At 43.0% G+C, this 16,932-nt stretch overlaps 1 protein-coding gene and 1 non-coding gene across 2 annotated transcripts in view; both read left to right on the plus strand.

Annotated features, from left to right (window-relative positions):
• The window catches only part of LOC108933613 (sodium/potassium/calcium exchanger 3-like), an 81,055-nt gene that overhangs the window by 23,232 nt on the left and 40,891 nt on the right, over positions 1–16,932 (plus strand). The gene's annotated exons all lie outside the window — the stretch shown is intronic.
• On the plus strand, positions 16,252–16,378 carry LOC114912461 (U6atac minor spliceosomal RNA). Its single transcript, XR_003798279.1, has one exon. It is a non-coding gene; the product is annotated as a U6atac minor spliceosomal RNA (small nuclear RNA).

Below are 16,932 nucleotides of genomic sequence, written 5' to 3' on the forward strand. Positions count from 1 at the left end.
TTTTACCTTTGAAAAGCAGTATGATGAGCTGGTTTAAAAACATGCAATCATCGCAAATTCTAATGCAATTTTAAGTCTGCTTTACTTCAGAAGCGTGCAGTGTTGGGCTGTTTGTTTTTCTCTGGAGAAACAATAGAATTTAGTGTTGCTGAACCCACTGTACACACACTGTAATGTTCATAGTTCTGAGCTGAAAACTACTCCAGGATATCAGTTCCAGTTGATGCTGTGGAGATGGTTGCAATTAGACGCTCAGTCTCTCATGCGGTCCTAAAACTGCACCAAACCCCCTTCCCTTGCCTCCAAACCCCTCCCCACCCCATACCTTGCTGACAGTTTTTGTGTTGTGCTGCTTACTTTTTCACAGCAGCATTTTTAGAGGGATTCTAAGCAAACAAAACCCCTGAAAGTGGGCCAAGCCTAGACCCGGGGGAAAGCGCAGAGCCAATGGGAAGCGTGACGGAATGATGCTCCCCGGGGGCCTGTGGAAGACAGACAGCCCAGCTGTACAGGGGAGAGGAAAAGCCCCCCACTAGGACCGTGTCTGGTTCCCACTCGTGCTTTACTAGGTTTTATTGGGTTTGCTGGGAGCTCTTGTACAATTGAATGGTTTGCTTTCCTCTGTAGACAAAAAGACAAAGGGATTGTATTTGATTTTGAGCTGTTGCCTTAGTATTGCTTTTATCCAAATATTTTATACAACACTATGTACTATACAGTTACCTTTGTAGCCTGTGTAATTTACCTTTACATTTAGTCATTTAGGACATGCTTTAGTCCAAAGAGTCTCCCCGGTTAATAGAATTGAGAAACTGTATGACTACCAAACAGAGGTCATCAGCACATCATGGACAACTAAACTAACGAGAAAAGAAAATAAACTAAGATCTCACCTGTTTATATGGCTGGATATGTTTAAGCAAAGGTTTTTAGAGCAAAGCAATTTTCAGTACCTCAGGGCTAGAAGGGTACAACAGCAAGCCTCCTCATGTGACTTGACTGTGCAACTTTTGAGTCGTAAGTCCAGATGCATCCCTGCACTACCTATTGACCCATTATTAGCCTTCTTATAGAATTTCATATAAATTTTCTTGTCAAAGTGTTGGAGATGTAACTCCGGAAACATCAACATCTAAAATAGCACATCAAAGATTAAAAAATAGCCAGTGATTACAGAAATAAATGTGAACATTTCTATCTGTTCTTCACAACACACAGCCAATGTTCACCTGTCATAAAGTCCAACAAAAATGGGCCTATGCTAGATTTTTTTTAGCATACAATACTATGTATAGTATAATAAAATTTTAAAATGTGTATAATAGTTTCCTATCTTCTGCAATTTTCTGTCCTCTATTCACTTCCTAGCTTGACTTTTCATTAGCTTGTTCCATTGGCAGTCCAGCCCTGTGCATTCTGCTGAAATATTAAGATGTTATTGTTATTCAGTCTGACGCTGGACCTGTGCCGACACCCCGGGGCTCAGTCCATTCCATGGGACTGTCATGTTTGGTTTTGGAGGAGAGGGACCTTTGAAACAATACAAGAACATGCTGCCCGTTGAATTTCTGGGAATGTGGAAGGAGGCTCCTGGCAAGCAGTGCAATATTTGGAATTCTGATCCATGGACATGCACGAATTCCAGGTTAACTATGCCCAGCCTTGCATTCTTTGTGGCTGTCTACAACAACATGGGTCCTTGGAAAAAAATGAAATGCCATTTATGTCAAAAGGTGATCTTTCACTTTCTGAGGCCGTAATCTGTCTGGATGATCATCGCTGAATTTGTCTCGTTTACACTGATAGTTTGGTGAGCCTTCTTAACACTCCAGGCAAGCAGGGAAATAACCACAAGGGTACCAAGTGTATCACGGGGGATCTGTGGAGCAGCAGGAAGGGGAGCACAGATGGAGGTTGTGGTTGCCACGCTATGAAGAGCACCCGACGCTCATTGTATAATCGAACACGTTTGCTTGTTTTTTGTCGGAGGGACACAAAGACACAGGGAAACGAATACCCGGCCACCCGGCACTTAGGTGGACCCGTGACACTGAAATCCTCCAAATGATCCCCTCCTGTGGGCTCCCAGGGAAATCATCACTTCCACAGAGCGTGTGAGCTTGTCACTGGCCGCGGGGTCCGCCGACATGTCACTTCTGAGGTCGGAGCTAACGTGTGATGGACTGGGGGCTGCGGGGGACGGGAGGGGGCCTTTGTTTTACACACTACATCACATTATAAAGATGGCACAGAACATTCTGCAGTAAAAAGGAGCAAAAAAACTCAGTGTTAAATGTGTTATTTCTCATGACCCTTTGGCAAATTTGTCATTCTCGCTGGCTTTCTGAATTCATTTCTCTCTAAAGAAAAGATTGTAGATTGTGCACAGCTCTGATAGATCAAGGGACTTTTAAACAAAAACCATTGACATTTATTTATCGTATGTAGCTGACTCTTTTCTCCGGAGTGACTTACAATGTTATGCGACAGTACTTTTAATCATGTAAGCACTTTTACTGCATATATTTGAGGTGAGTACCTTGATCAAAGGTACTGCAAGAGTAAGTGAGATTGAAACCTGTGCCCTTTGACTGCTACGCCACCTGCTGCCCCTGCTTGTAAATCCATGAAGAAAATTCAGAATATGTAATAAAGATATTTACATCATATAAACTGAATGTCCTGTTTAAAAGAGTATGCTGCCCGCAGTCATTGTTTTTAAAATTATTTTTTGTATGCATTTCTAAAATTGCAAAAAAAAAGTTTTTTTTTTTTTTTTTTGCCAGAATTGGAATATTTCTACTAGTCAAGAAATTTGAATAATTGTACCAGCAACGTGCTGCACAAGAGAAACCTGAAATGTCACATTTCTCAGCAGTCAGAGTACCCACAACACGCAATGTCACATTGTATCAGTGGATCTGGAGGTATATTTCCGGGAATATCGGGACACTTTTTCATCAGGCAGTACGCGATGAACTGTGTCCATCTGTTCATAGACTATACTTCTCAACTGCTGGTTTAATATCCCGTGCGGCTTTATGATAGATTGTGCTATAGAAAATTTAATCTAAAGGTTGTGTACAGTGGCGCTTGAAAGTTTGTGAGCCCTTTAGAATTTTCTCTATTTCCGCACAAATGACCTAACACCTGATTAAATTTTTACACATTCCCTAAAACTAAAGAGAACCCCATTAAACAAATCAAGGAAAATGATCCAATGTTACATATCTGTGTTTAGCAAAAGTATGTGAATCTTTGCTTTCAGTAACTGGTCTGACCCCCTTGTGCAGCAATAACTGCAACTAAATATAACTGATCAGTCCTGTACGTCGGCTTGGAGAAATTTCAGCCTATTCCTCCTTACAGAACAGCATCAACTCAAGGTGTTTGTGAGCTTCCTCACGTAAACTGCCCGCTTCAGGTCCTTCCACAACATTTCTATAGGATTAAGGTAAGGACTTGGACTCAGCCATCGCAAAACATTAACTTTCTTTTGCTTTAACCATTCTCAGGTGAAACAACTTGTGTGTTTAGGGTTGTTGTCTTGCTGCATCGCCCATGATACTGCCACCACCATGTTTTACAGATGGGATAAGATTCTTATGCTACAATGCAGTGTTTGCCTTTTGCCAAACATTCATTCAAGCCAAAAAAATTCTGTTTTGGTCTCATCCATCCACAGAACATTCTTATAATTGCCTTCTGGCTTATCCACATAGTCTTTAGCAAATTGTAGACAGGCAGCAATGTTCTTTTTCCAGAGTTGTGGCTCCTTGCAAGTCTGCCATGCACACCATTGTTGTTCAGTTTTTTCTGATGGTGGTACAATAACTTTAGGCAATGCTAGAGAGGCCTTCAATTCCTTAGATGTTATTCTTCCTGGGGAGGGAAACAATGGTGTTGAATTTCCTCCATTTGTACATGATCTGCCTGACAGTGGACCAATGGAGTCCAGATTCCTTAGAAATGGATTTGTAGCCTTTTCCAGCCTGGTGAGCATCAACAGCTCTTTTCTGAGGTCCTTGGAAATCTCCTTTGTTCAAGCCACAACACACTTCCACAAACCTGTATTTGATAGCGAATCCCCTGATTTCTTTTCTTTAAATAAGGCAGGCCCTCCTCCACTCACACCTGATTGTCATCCCATTGATTGAAACACCTGGCTCCAATTTCCCCTTCAAATGAATTCATAATCCTAGAGGTTCACATACTTTTGCAACACAGAGATATGTAACATTGGATTATTTTTCATTGTAATATTCTTCTCTCGGGGGTGCGGTGGCGCAGTGGGTTGGACCAGGTCCTGCTCTCCAGTTGGTCTGGGATTCGAGTCCCGCTTGGGGTGCCTTGCGACGGACTGGCGTCCCGTCCTGGGTGTGTCCCCTCCCCCTCCGGCCTTACGCCCTGTGTTGCCGGGTTGGGCTCCGGTTCCCCGTGACCCCGTATGGGACAGCCGGTTCAGAAAATGTGCGTGTGTGTTCTTCTCTCATTTGTTTAGTTTGTGTTCTCTTTTTCTAGTTTTAGGACTTGCACGAAAATCTGATCATGTTTTAGGTCATATTTATGCAGAAACAGAGAAAATTCTAAAGGGTTGAAAAACTTTCAAGCACCACTGTCCGACTGAATGGCAACTGAGTTACTCTTGCACTTCAGAGAAAACCAGTGAACTGTAAAACACAGTATGTACAAAAGTGTCATAGGTGGATCAAAGTAAACCAAACGTTTCTCAGCCTGTTTCACAAGAACATTGAGTCAGTCATATTTATGATGTGGTTGCGCCTCAAAATATCCAGCATGGCCAAACATTCTTTGAATATAGGTGGCTCTTTGTGTTCTGTGTCATGATCATCCTATTTCGCAGCCTTTCACATTTTTAGAAACAAATATCTCTGCATTAGAAAACTCTAACTGCAAACTGTTTCCTTTCCAAACCACGTCATAATTTTTGTTTCTAGGAAGTGGAAATATCACACAGCGCATTACGTGCATATCTTATATAACAGCAGAGGAAAGAGAAGGACGAGCTGACTTCTGATTACGTACGATATGACCCGGAGTATGAATTTTTAATTTTAATTGTGCTATATGTACCATCTAATCTATATAACAAGTACTTCTTGTTAGAATTTATTTTTAGAGCGAAGGTATTGGATGCAACATGAATACATTTTGAGCTGAAGATGAGCAGAACAAAATGCATTTAATTAAGGGGTGATTTATTGTCACAGTTTAGTTTTTCAGTGTATTTTTGTCTATTTTTTGTTTTTCATTTGTATTTTTCAGGGCATATGTCGCAGTTGATTACCATGTAATGTACATATGCGAATTTCAAACACAAATACAATTCTTTAATGTGTATTTTAGCTCATCTTATGGGCCGACAGTAAAACATGACTGCAGTCTGTACGAGATGCTGTTACTGATCCCCAGTCGCGGGCTGTTCCAGGGCTCACAGACAGTGGAGGCACCACTGGGAACCCCTGCACATATGTGACAAAATCCTTCTCAGGGCCAAGAGACGGTCCGTGTGGGGAGGTGTTAATGCACTGTCGCCATTTTTAGGTTAAGATTGATGTCATTTTTCTCTGACGGAAATATAACCACCGGGCCCCGGGCTTTTACATGGAAACAAGCAGAACGAATACAAACATGTTCCTTGTGCCACAGTTAGCTATGTTCTTTGGCCAGCATCTCTGCTGTGTTTCTGCAATATTTCTTCATGTGCTTCTGCATATTCTCAGATCCAGGGTGTCTTTTCTGACCTGCAACTCTCACAATAATACAGGTTTATAGGGTGGCTGTATTGCGCTCCGTTCAGAACGTTTACCTTTCATCCAGTGCTTTAATCTTCTTTGTAGGTTTATCGTAAAAAAAAAAAATAAAAATTCTAACAGACCATACTGATTTAGGTGTGAGTGACTGGACTTATTTTGTGGTTCTTACAACCCCGCTCTAACTATTTAGGAAGTGTATGCTTGGAAGTGTCACTCTATAAATGATCAATACCCTACAACTCTGGACTGCGTTGGAACGTCTTGGATTGAGGAAAGATGTTAATTTCTGCAAAATTTTATAGCAAGATGGACTTCAAACATGAAAATACAAGGTTACCTGTTTTCATTTAATATTTAAAAGATAGACTCAATGACTGGTTCCCTGTCTTCCATAATCATAAAAATGTGTTGCACTTTAAAACAAACCAGCAATGTTATTTACACTACTGAGAGTTCCTATTGAAAAGAAATACATGGATGTCAGTTTCATATTACTTAATATTATTAATATTGTGAGTGTATCACTATAAGAGTTTCCATGTAATACCATTTAAATTTTGCAGGTTTATGGCAGGACATAAAAAGCTGTAATACCATCTGGCAACTTAAAAGCATTTGGCCTGATCTTGCAGCGTATAGAAACCGGTTCCAGAGATTTCGACAGTTTGTGCTTGAAAGTGTCATATTCACTAAGAGTGATCAATGAACCCTGGACTTTTCCCAGTCTGACTCACCCAAAACGGAGCATCCATCACAATAGTCAAAATATCCATGTATTGGAGGGAAATCAGGAAAAAATTTATTTAATACATGTCAACACACATACTTTCACCAAGTCGCACTTGCCTTTTTTGGACAATTCATTTAATTAATTCCGTGCTGCCCCCATAAAACATAGTTCTTCAATATACAAGAAAAGAAAAAAATTTGTTTCTTTATACAATATCTCTTTTAAAAATAATCCTCTTTGAAAAGATCATACCTGTGTGTCAAACTGCACCTTGAATGAATATAAAACGAATTTTCTTTGCTGTCTAATTAAAGCTGAACAATTATAGCAGCAGGAAACTTTTGTGTACATTCTGTACTTTGAGTACAGCCCTCTCCCACTGAGCATAATTACCTGAGTGCGAGGTGTTAAAGTATCGTGCGTTCGTGTTCCTAAATAATTGGATCACGACCAAATAGCTGGACTTGGGAGAGGAGAGCAGATCTATAGAGCACCATTCACGTGTTTCTTCAGGTACTCTGCAGCGAACTGATTATCCAGACTGACTGTCCAGAAGAGTGCAGTCCTATTAACAGCGAAGACACTGCGCAGAACCCTCAAACTCTAAGGCGTCTGGTAGAGGACCCAAGGTTGAGGAAGACTCACAGACCACCCTATGTGGGGTGACAGGGACATTTTTTTTTTAATATATATGTGTGTGTGATTCTGTAAAAGCATGTCATGTACAGACATATAGTAACTTGTGCCTTCTCACCACACAGTACAGAGACAGGCCTAGTAGGTGTGAACGTGTTGTTGCGACAGTGTGGTTAGAGTACCAAAGTGGATCAGGTTTTCCCTGCTGTTAATATGCAGATGAACAGATTGCCTTCCTTAATTTGTTTCTGAACAGCAGATAACTGAAGCTCCTCCAAATGTTTAGCGTTGTCAGTGCTCAGATGCCTCATGCATTAGTTCGATTTTATTTTTTCCGCCGAGGAGCACAACAAATGCTTCCTTTTTCAGAGGTGCCTTTCCTATCGCTCGGGCCAGCAACCAGCAGTGAAATGGAACGGAGGAGAGCATTAGTGGTAGCAGAGTGGACTCAGAGACCGTGTGTAAGTATTTGTAAGTCACGTGATTAGTGGGTATTGTGTCCACCAGAAGGTTGTACACACACAACTTGAACAATGTAAATCATCTGTGCCTTCTGGATGACTTCTTGGACTGTTACCCTTACAGCATTCGTGTGATTTTTACCCTTACACTTGTTAGACGCCTTTCTCCAAAGTGCCATACAGTGATTATTAACTGGTATTTTGCTGACGCTTTTATCCTAGGCGACTTAGCACGAAATACAGTGCACTAATTTTGCGACACTCATCCACCCATTTAGATGTGACGCACACATTGTGTGCAATTTGGAGCCACCTAGTCACCTGAAAGGCGTCTTTGGGAGGAGAATCGCGCAAACACGGGGAGAACATTCAGACTCCGCACAGACTGGGCCAGATCCGAACTCCCTCCGAATCCACAACTAGCTGTGAGGTTCCAGTGCTACCTGCTGTGCCACCTTTCTTGTTCATAAACCCTACTGCACAATAGCACGCCTTTACCAATCCTTCTTTCATTCATGTCCGTCATTGCAAGGCTTCATTGAGTCAGAGCTGCCTGTATGATATTTGAAACATACGTTTAACTAGGACTACTTAGCTAGCATAATATCTGAAGAAGGACATATTTTTCAGACTCATTGAATGATCAGGATGGGAAAGAGTCTCTCTCTGCGTTGTAAAGCTCTGCTTTATTCCACAGCAAAAATCCACCTCTAGAGTAACTGAACACAACATAGTAACATGGCATCATGTAGTGCATTATTTCAGATATGCTGTTTGAAATGTGCACTTTAATGCTACTAAGCAACCTTAAAGCATCCAAAGATCCAACCCCCTGGGTTGTATATGTCTTTGTTTATTTTTTACAATTATTTTAGCTATCATACTGTATTGTGCTCTGTGTCGCTTCAGTGACGCATACAAAGAGTAACAGGCTTAGTCATCGGTCCACCACTGGTTTGTTTTCTTTCTTTTTTCCCTCTTCCGAGTGCTCAAATAAGCCACCTTAGCAGCCACGTTGGTTGCCAAGACAACGTGACCGAGCTTGACATCACCATCGGTGTTTACGAGTGCTCTGGCCCACAAAGAGCACGGAACTGAAACGTTACGTAACTGAGCAAAGATGCATAGCTCCGGAGGACCCCGACATTTCGAAAATCCGACTGATAATTCGTTCTGAAGAGGCTTATTATTCTTTCATGGATAAAAAGTTTCTCAACCCTCTAATGTAATTTACCCATCTATTTTTAATCTCGACAAGCGCACGTGCATGCCTTCCGTCAGCTTTCATGTGCGTGTCGTGGGAGGGGACAAAAGGCTCATGTGAGAGAAAATGCAAAAGTAGAACATGAGAATATTTATTTATTTCGTGCGTAAAACATGCTTTGAGTTTAGTTAGCTCACGGTTTTCTCCAAAGCGACTTACAGTGTACAGCTACTTGCTCTGATTTTTCCATTTATACAGCTAGATCATTTTTACTGTATAAATTCAGGGTAAGTGCCCTGACATCTAGCAGAGAAAGAGAACCGGTGCAAAACACTAATCAAGTGTTAATCTTTTAATATGTGTTTGCAATAACCGTGTGTTTTCAGCTGAATAATAACTTGGATGTCACGTGGAACACAGGGAGCCGGGACGGCTGAACCCAAGCGCGGCGTTGTTCGTCTGAAGTTCTCAGAACCAGGGACAGGCGAAAGGTCAGTCGATCGGCAAACAGGACAGGAACGAGGATCCATGGACGTGGTCAGAAAATGAAGCGAGGAGTTAAAAAACCGGAGATTGTGAACAGAGAATAGAGGAAGTGTGTGCGTGAAGTAACGTGAGGCAGGCCGGTTGTCCCAAACGAGATTCCGCAATGGTACGGGAGCTGAAGAGGGTCTTTATAGGGTGAGCGATTACTCAGGAGCTAGTGCAGAGTCAGGTGTTGTCGCTTGTGTTGTGGGTGTGGACGTGACATTGGAAGGACTACAGCTTCTATAGAGACATAACGACATAACGCTCTTGGTTAATCTACACGAATCTAACAGCCTTCCAGAGAAACTGGCCAAGGGACAAGGATCTGAACTGAAGTTTTTCAATAGTAATGTGTTTTTTTATTAAAAAAAAAAACCAAAGAAAAACAAGCTGAAACTTCCATCGTTGCCCCTCTATAGTTATCAGAAACCAGATCCGTCATAGACCACCCACCACAGACCCATCAGCCCAACTTGAGTTGTGGAGTTGAGTTTCATAAGGGTAGCGAGAGGCGTCGTGACACGTACATTTCGATCCCTCAGAAGGAATAACAGCTCACCTGTCCTCGCTCACTCGAGCTGTTTGAGAACGCTGCGTGCCGAAGGAAAAGTGGAAACATTAATTGTCCGCGCTTTAATTCGTTCGCTGATGGTTGTCAGGTGTCTGCTGCAGGTAGCATGGTGGATATGTGTATGGAGCACTACTGCAAGTCCCTGATGTAGTACTCCTGAGGAAAGTACTTACCCCAAATCGTTCCAGGTAAAATGCCCAGCTACTTTGAATAACACTGGCTCAGTAATGACAGTAATAATAATGCCCATAGGTGTCTCTTCCTGTACAACGTAGATTCAGAGGAAACATGGAGCACACCTCCAAGAGGTGTCAAGCGCTGTTTTATGTAGATCTTACAAGTAAATTGAAACGCTCTGTCGGCACTGAGTGCTTTGCACTGTAGAAGCCACTGCGTGGTGGCCTGTGAGAGGGTACCAGTCGCCGTTGCCGTATGTGATATACAGCAACGGTGACAGCTCCATTCGGAGGAGCAGTGGACCTCGGGGTGCTTTCTGCTTTCGCCATGCGTTACAGAATGGAGCTTGCAGCAGTTAACAGGAGGCTGACAGCGCGAGCTGAAAAATTAGTTTTGATTAACGGGATGAAATATCCAAAAGGTTTTTGGCTCTTTTTTCTGCCCTGCACACAGGGGAGGTGGCCTTGCATCCCTCCGGCAGGGAGACCGATGATGCCGTGCGCTATATTTAAACAGCGGGGTCCGCAGATGGGGGAAGAGCTCTCGCCGGTTGCCTTCTCCCCAAAGACGCCGCTTCTTCACGCCGCACCTTTCATCCTCCACCACGGTTAAAAAATAAATGAGCTTGCCGTATTCGCTGGGGACATGGGTCCATGAGAGACATGCAGAACGCCTGCTACCTGCGCTCATTCTCACAGCAGAAAGACATGATGTCAGTCAGTCAGCGTAGTGCGACAGTTCGTTCTGCCCAACTCCTGCTTCACAGTAAAGTGGTGCTCGGTGGCTTCATGTTGAGCTTCACAGACCCTTTCTGGTCCTACAGAGAGCCACGAAAATCCATGGGGCCGTGAAAAGATCATTGATCTAAATGACTGGAGAGAGTCTAGAACTCATAAACGGCGTGTCATTGTCAGTATCGCTTTGTAGAAAACAGGTCTTCATCCGTGCCATTCCAGAGCGGAGAAGGGAGGATTCTGGGTAGACTTTCCTGTAGTCGAGCGGCACGCTCTAGTCAGTGGTCTCTATATCCCCTACCCCTACCCTCGACCGCACTGCCGTATTCAAAACAACAGGATGTCGCTTCCTTTGTTTACCCTCCCCCCGAGCTGTGGCTTCCTGCAGTAAAACCACGTTAAAACACTGTGAGGTGCTCCGTGCTATCTGACGCCGCCACGAGTCAGTCCACGCACGGAACGCGTGGAACCACGCACTTGAAAAATGTTGTTTTCTCATTGATCCGCTAGCGAAAAGCGCGGCATCAAAATTATTTTTTGCTGCCAGTCATTCTCCCCAAGAACGCCTGCTAAAACACACACTGTACATACACATACTGTACGCACAAGCTTGTTTTGCTCCCTTCTTTATTCCTGGGCAGACCTTCCAGGCAGAAATTGTTCTCTTTTACAAGCATTCCATTCCGTCGACCCAAATGTGTTTGCAATTAAGCTCTGGCCAAATCACGTGACCCTTCCCAGATCAGAGTAAGAGCCATAAAAGCATCAAGAATTTACAGGTATGGTAATGGCTCATGGACGGTCCGCTTGTCTGCAAGACTCGGCCTCCGTGACTTGAGCGGGACTGTCACTAATTCGCTAATTCTTGCCCGTATTATTTCGGTTCACTTTGAGTTTGCGCAAAAGAGGAGCGGGGCGCATCGCGTTCGTTGCCGATTAATTCACCGAGTCGTGGGAAATGATGAGCGTTTCAAGAGCGAAAGACCTTCAGGTGATTGCGGCGCAAATAATTTTGCTTGAAACGGGGTGTTTTTCGTCCTCACCCAGGCGCCCGTGTCGAACTGTCCGTCGCCATCACGGTGCTTCGCTAGGTAAGCCTAACCCGTTGCTGGTCGTCTGCCAGAGCGGAGGTGTGGCCTCATCGCACATGGTTTCGTTTGCGCATTGTTTGTTTTTATATAGGCTACGTCCGCTGAGACTTCGTCGTGCTGCGCGGTGCTCCTCAGAGGCGGAACTGAACCTTGGCCGTCCGTTTGAGCATCACGCTCTCGTTGGCTTCTTCTGTAGCAGTTTAGCAGAGCATACTGCCTCCAGTGCCGTAACTCGACATCGTACCTCCTCTATTATCATACGTTTTGTAATCCTGCCCAGCGATGGCAGCTGATTTTCAATAATTGTTCGGGTGCTTAAGGAAGTGGGCTCGTGGCGGAAAGGTTGCAGCTTCAGATCCCCTTCTCAACCTTCTTCCTGCTGCTTCGAGAGGGTCCAGCTTCAGCTTGTGTACATGTGTAAATGTGTCAGAAGTGGCGCACTTTAAGATCTGCAAATGTGTTAGGTAAAGCTGCCTGCCAAGCTGAGTAAATAATGTTGTTGCTTCGTGGCACTTCAGCTCAAGCGAATTTCTCGACTGCTTCTGGGATTTTTTTTTTTTTTTTTAAAACTGACCTCCGCATAGGGCCCATTACAACAATCAATGTCCGTGTCTCCAAAAGTCATGTTTGCTCCATTTTAAATGACACCAGAGGACCCCAGGTCAGGCCTTGTTTTTCCCTCCCGTGTTTTTCGACCGTCAAAAATAAATGCCAGAATTTCCATGTCACCTTTTCTCCATCCCCAGGACTGGCTTGTTTTGCATAATAACAGCCATCATCCTCCCCAATGCCTGACGCACACACACAGAGTTCAGGCTGCCTGCAGGGCCAACCCCCATATCTGTGACACATGATGAGGATCTCACATCAATGTGTCAACAGCATGTTGCCCCATTTGAACCACTGTCAATCTCTTGGAGCTCTGCTCGTTGACTCCTCTTTATCTTCTATGTTTACATTTATTTATTTATCAGACACTTTTCTCCAAAGCAACTTCCAACAAACTCTATGTAGTGTTATCAGCCCACACACCTTATTCACCGTGGTGACTTACACTGCTAGATACACTACTTACACTGGGTTACTCATCCATCCATCAGTGGAACACACTCTCTCTGTCACTCACACCCTATGGGTGAATCTGGACAGCATGTCTCTGGACTGTGAGAGGAAACCAGAGCACCCAGAGGAAACCCACACAGACACAGGGAGAACATGCAAACTCCACACAGACTGAGCAGGGATCAAACCCATGTCCTTTCACACCATCCAGGCGCTGTAAGACAGCAGTCCTACTCACTGTGCCACCGTTTCGCCCTGTGTATGATCAGTATCCTCCGATTATGACTTTTTAGAAATTTATTTTTACTACCCACTGCTAAACAGAAGAGCAATGTGAGAGCTGCAAAAATAGGAGTGACAGTCCTTGAAATATGTACAGCCTCTGTTCAACATGTATTCATTTAGCCGGAGCTTTTCTCCGATGCAACTTGCAATTAATTACCCATTTATACAGATAGGGAACTTTCACAGAAGCAATTTAAGGTAAGTACCTTGCTCAAGGGTATTACAGCTGGCGATGGGATTCAAACCTGTGACCTCTGAGTCTGAAGGCAGCAGCGCCAAGCTCTACACTACCAGCATTTTGTATATATATATATATATATATATATATATGTTGTAATGGTATATAATTTCAAACTAGTGACTGAACAAAAGCAATTATATAGACTCATAAGAAGTCTCTGCCTATTTTCCACAGAGTCTGTCAAACTGACTTCCTTTACGCTGGTGCATTATTAAAACTGAGATACGCATTTGTGAAACGATTAAGCTTCTCACCAACGGAGATATTAAAATGAGTCAATGAGTAGAATGATATTTGCCTAAAGACATAATTGCCGAGAAACATCCAATTATGGGTTTTATTCCCGTGCTGGAGGATTTAATTTTTCTGTTATTGTGCATATTTATTATGCAGCCGTGGTAATCTCTTTTCTAACGATGCAAACATCGTATAAAATTGATTTAAATACTTGAACCTCTAGACTGACAGACATGCGCGGGAAAAGGCACATACACACACACAGACATTCATACTCGCTGCTCTGGCTCATGGATTTTGAAATTGTTCAGCTTCTGAGCCCCACTATAATAAAGGTAACGCATGTAAGTAGTATAGTCACGCTTTTTTTTACTGCGTATCAAGCGTTCCAGATTGTGTGTCACTCGCTGTATTTTCCAACGTGAGGTCAGTTTTACGTTAGCGTGCATCTCTGAAACCCAGCCACACGTATCGCATAGGTAATATGAGCAACTGTGTATCATAACAAAATCTCATCATCAGTGGGTTTGACATGGATCATCTTATGTCCAGTGAGGTCTCCTAATGTATAGCCTACTGCTGTCTGTCCAATGAGTTTTCTTGTTGCATGACGTTTTAAGTCCTCCATTTACTTAAAGAGGGCCCAAGGATGAAACATGTTAAGTTTAAATTTACATTTATTCATTTAGCTGATGCTTTTCTCCAAAGCAACTTACAGTGTTGAGGATACAATAATTTACCCAGTTATACCGGGGGGTAATATTACTGAAGCAATGTTTTGGGGTAAGTACCTTGCTCAAGGGTACTACAGCCAGAGGTGAGGCTCAAACCTGGGGGTCTAAAGGCAGTAACTCTAACCACCGTGCTACCAGTTGTCCCCCATGGTAACTTACACTGCTGGATACACTACTTACACTTTCATCTGTGGAAGCTCTATGCTTAATAAGCAGTCGCAACTGTGAGTGCTGTCCTGTGAAGTTAATTACCTTACGTAGCCGTATGAGACACTTCAAATTTTGATGCTGAAATACCCAAAATGCCCAGTGACCCCTGGTTGTGTCAAGTGCATCTCAAAATGTGTCATATAAATGTGTAACTTTGTTTTGTCCCTTAATTACATGTCTCATGTCCATGTGCACTATAGGTTTCACTCCAATTTTCTTCCCTGATAGAAGTGACCCCTCAGCTTCTGCTTATATATCGATGAAAAACACGGAATGTATGAATAAAGTGAGTGGTCAGCAGCAGAGTACTGGACCAAGGTGAAACCCCGGTGAACTGCGCAGTACTGCGGTGTTTCCTAACTGTCCCTGTAGGAAGTTCACAGCCGGTCTTGTACGGAGTAACGCCTCTTACCTGGTACATACATGCTTAAATACATACAGTACAGCGCCGCTTCAAAATATGTGAAGCTCTTGTGTCCCTTAGTTTTACCACGAAATGGTTATTTAATGATAATCAGTGTTTTTCACTTGATATAACAGGTGTGTGATGATCAATTCCATGTGTTGCTCTAGGTGTAGAAATAAGTGAAACCCGAGTTGTACTGGTTAAACCAGGTAGGTAAGTAGAATCAGGTGTGTGAATCATCATCCCTTACTCATTTTATACGTTTAAGATGTAAGATTTAGATTTTATACAAGAATAGTGGCCATCCCCATAGGGTTCACATACTTACTCTATGTGTAAAACAGGTATCTGGCTCAGTCGATAGTGGTTTCCTCACCGAACAAGGTAATTAATTTTGCCTGTTTAACGAAAGGTTACAGCTGTTAAAATGGTTTTACTTGTGTAGTTCTTTTGCTGCTGAACATAACACAGTATGGCCACGGTATGTTGCTGTTCTCTAGAACAGATGCCAAAAAAAAAGGATTTTTCTCTTCTGTGTGCATGGGTTTATTTATTTATTTGTTTATTTTTAAAATCAATATTGTTCTCTGGAAGTAATTTGTACTTTCAATTCGAATGGCTGTTAGAAAAGTCATTCGTTCGGAAAGTCTGAAAGATTCACGTATCTGTGTTGGGTATTTATAGTCTTGTCGCACACTGCGGTTTTGTCTTCACCGTCAAGCTAATTTATAGATTAAATGGATGGGTGGAGAAAGGTGATTTTATTTTTTAAATCTCAAGTTTCGGCCCTTCTGTTCCTGCAGCTGTAGCGCTGCATCTGTTACACCTCGTCCGTACCATGCTGTCCGTAAGACGCCGTCCGAAACTCAGCACTTGCAAGCTTGTGTTTGGAAGAGACGGCAGCTCCTGGCAGTCGGGACGCCCGCGCCGGTGGATCAGTAAACGGTGGCGAGGAGTCCACAGCTTCTGGTTGAGGCCAACAACGCTGGAGTGGAGTCGAAGTGTGATGGCGGTGGGCGGACACGGGGGGGAATCGGCACTAATTGCTCTTTGCTCTACTGCCTGAAGGTGCAAGAAAGAGCTTGTTTTGCCCACGTGTACACACCTCTCTCCCGCACACATACAGTATCTCTGATTGAGTTCGTATTCTAAATTTACCTCATACGAGATTTGTATGAAAGGAGAGAAGGTTGATACTCCCCTTGACATGGATGGAAGAGGTCCTAGTGGCCTTCAACTCACATATGGTTAAGACACTGCCACTACTTCATGACATCCCTAATCACTTTTTTTTTTGGGCAACAGCTGGTAGTGTAGGGGTTGAATTGCTGCCTTTGAAGCCCATGGTTATAGGTTTGATCCCCACGTTTGGGTGTAGTACAGGTGTGTAAGGCACTTACCCTAAGTTGCTCCACTAAAAATGACCCACCTCTATTAATGGGTAAGTAATTATAACCTTAATCCTAGAAGCTGCTTTGGAGAGAAGTGCCAGCTAAATGAATAAATGTAAACAAGATGGAATAACTTCCATGACCAAATATGTTTGTACATTCAAGGAACTGCAGTTCAATTCCACTGGGATTTATTGTCATTATACAAGTATAAAAAAATTCAACTTCTTCAGTTCCCCAAGTGTAAGACAGCATAAAAATACAGCCCAGTGTATAATTCAAATATATAGTACATGAAATTCAGGAGAAGATAAATGGAAAAACAGATACTGAGATTTAGAGAATAAATAGTATAATAACTGGGAGCAGCAGACGTAAGTGATGTTTGCTCAACACTTATATAGTGTGGTCCTTCATGTGGTGGACGCTCCTTCAGACACACTGAAGTACAGGGCAC

Source organism: Scleropages formosus, chromosome 16 (genome assembly GCF_900964775.1).
Source record: "Scleropages formosus chromosome 16, fSclFor1.1, whole genome shotgun sequence".
Lineage (NCBI taxonomy): Eukaryota > Metazoa > Chordata > Actinopteri > Osteoglossiformes > Osteoglossidae > Scleropages > Scleropages formosus.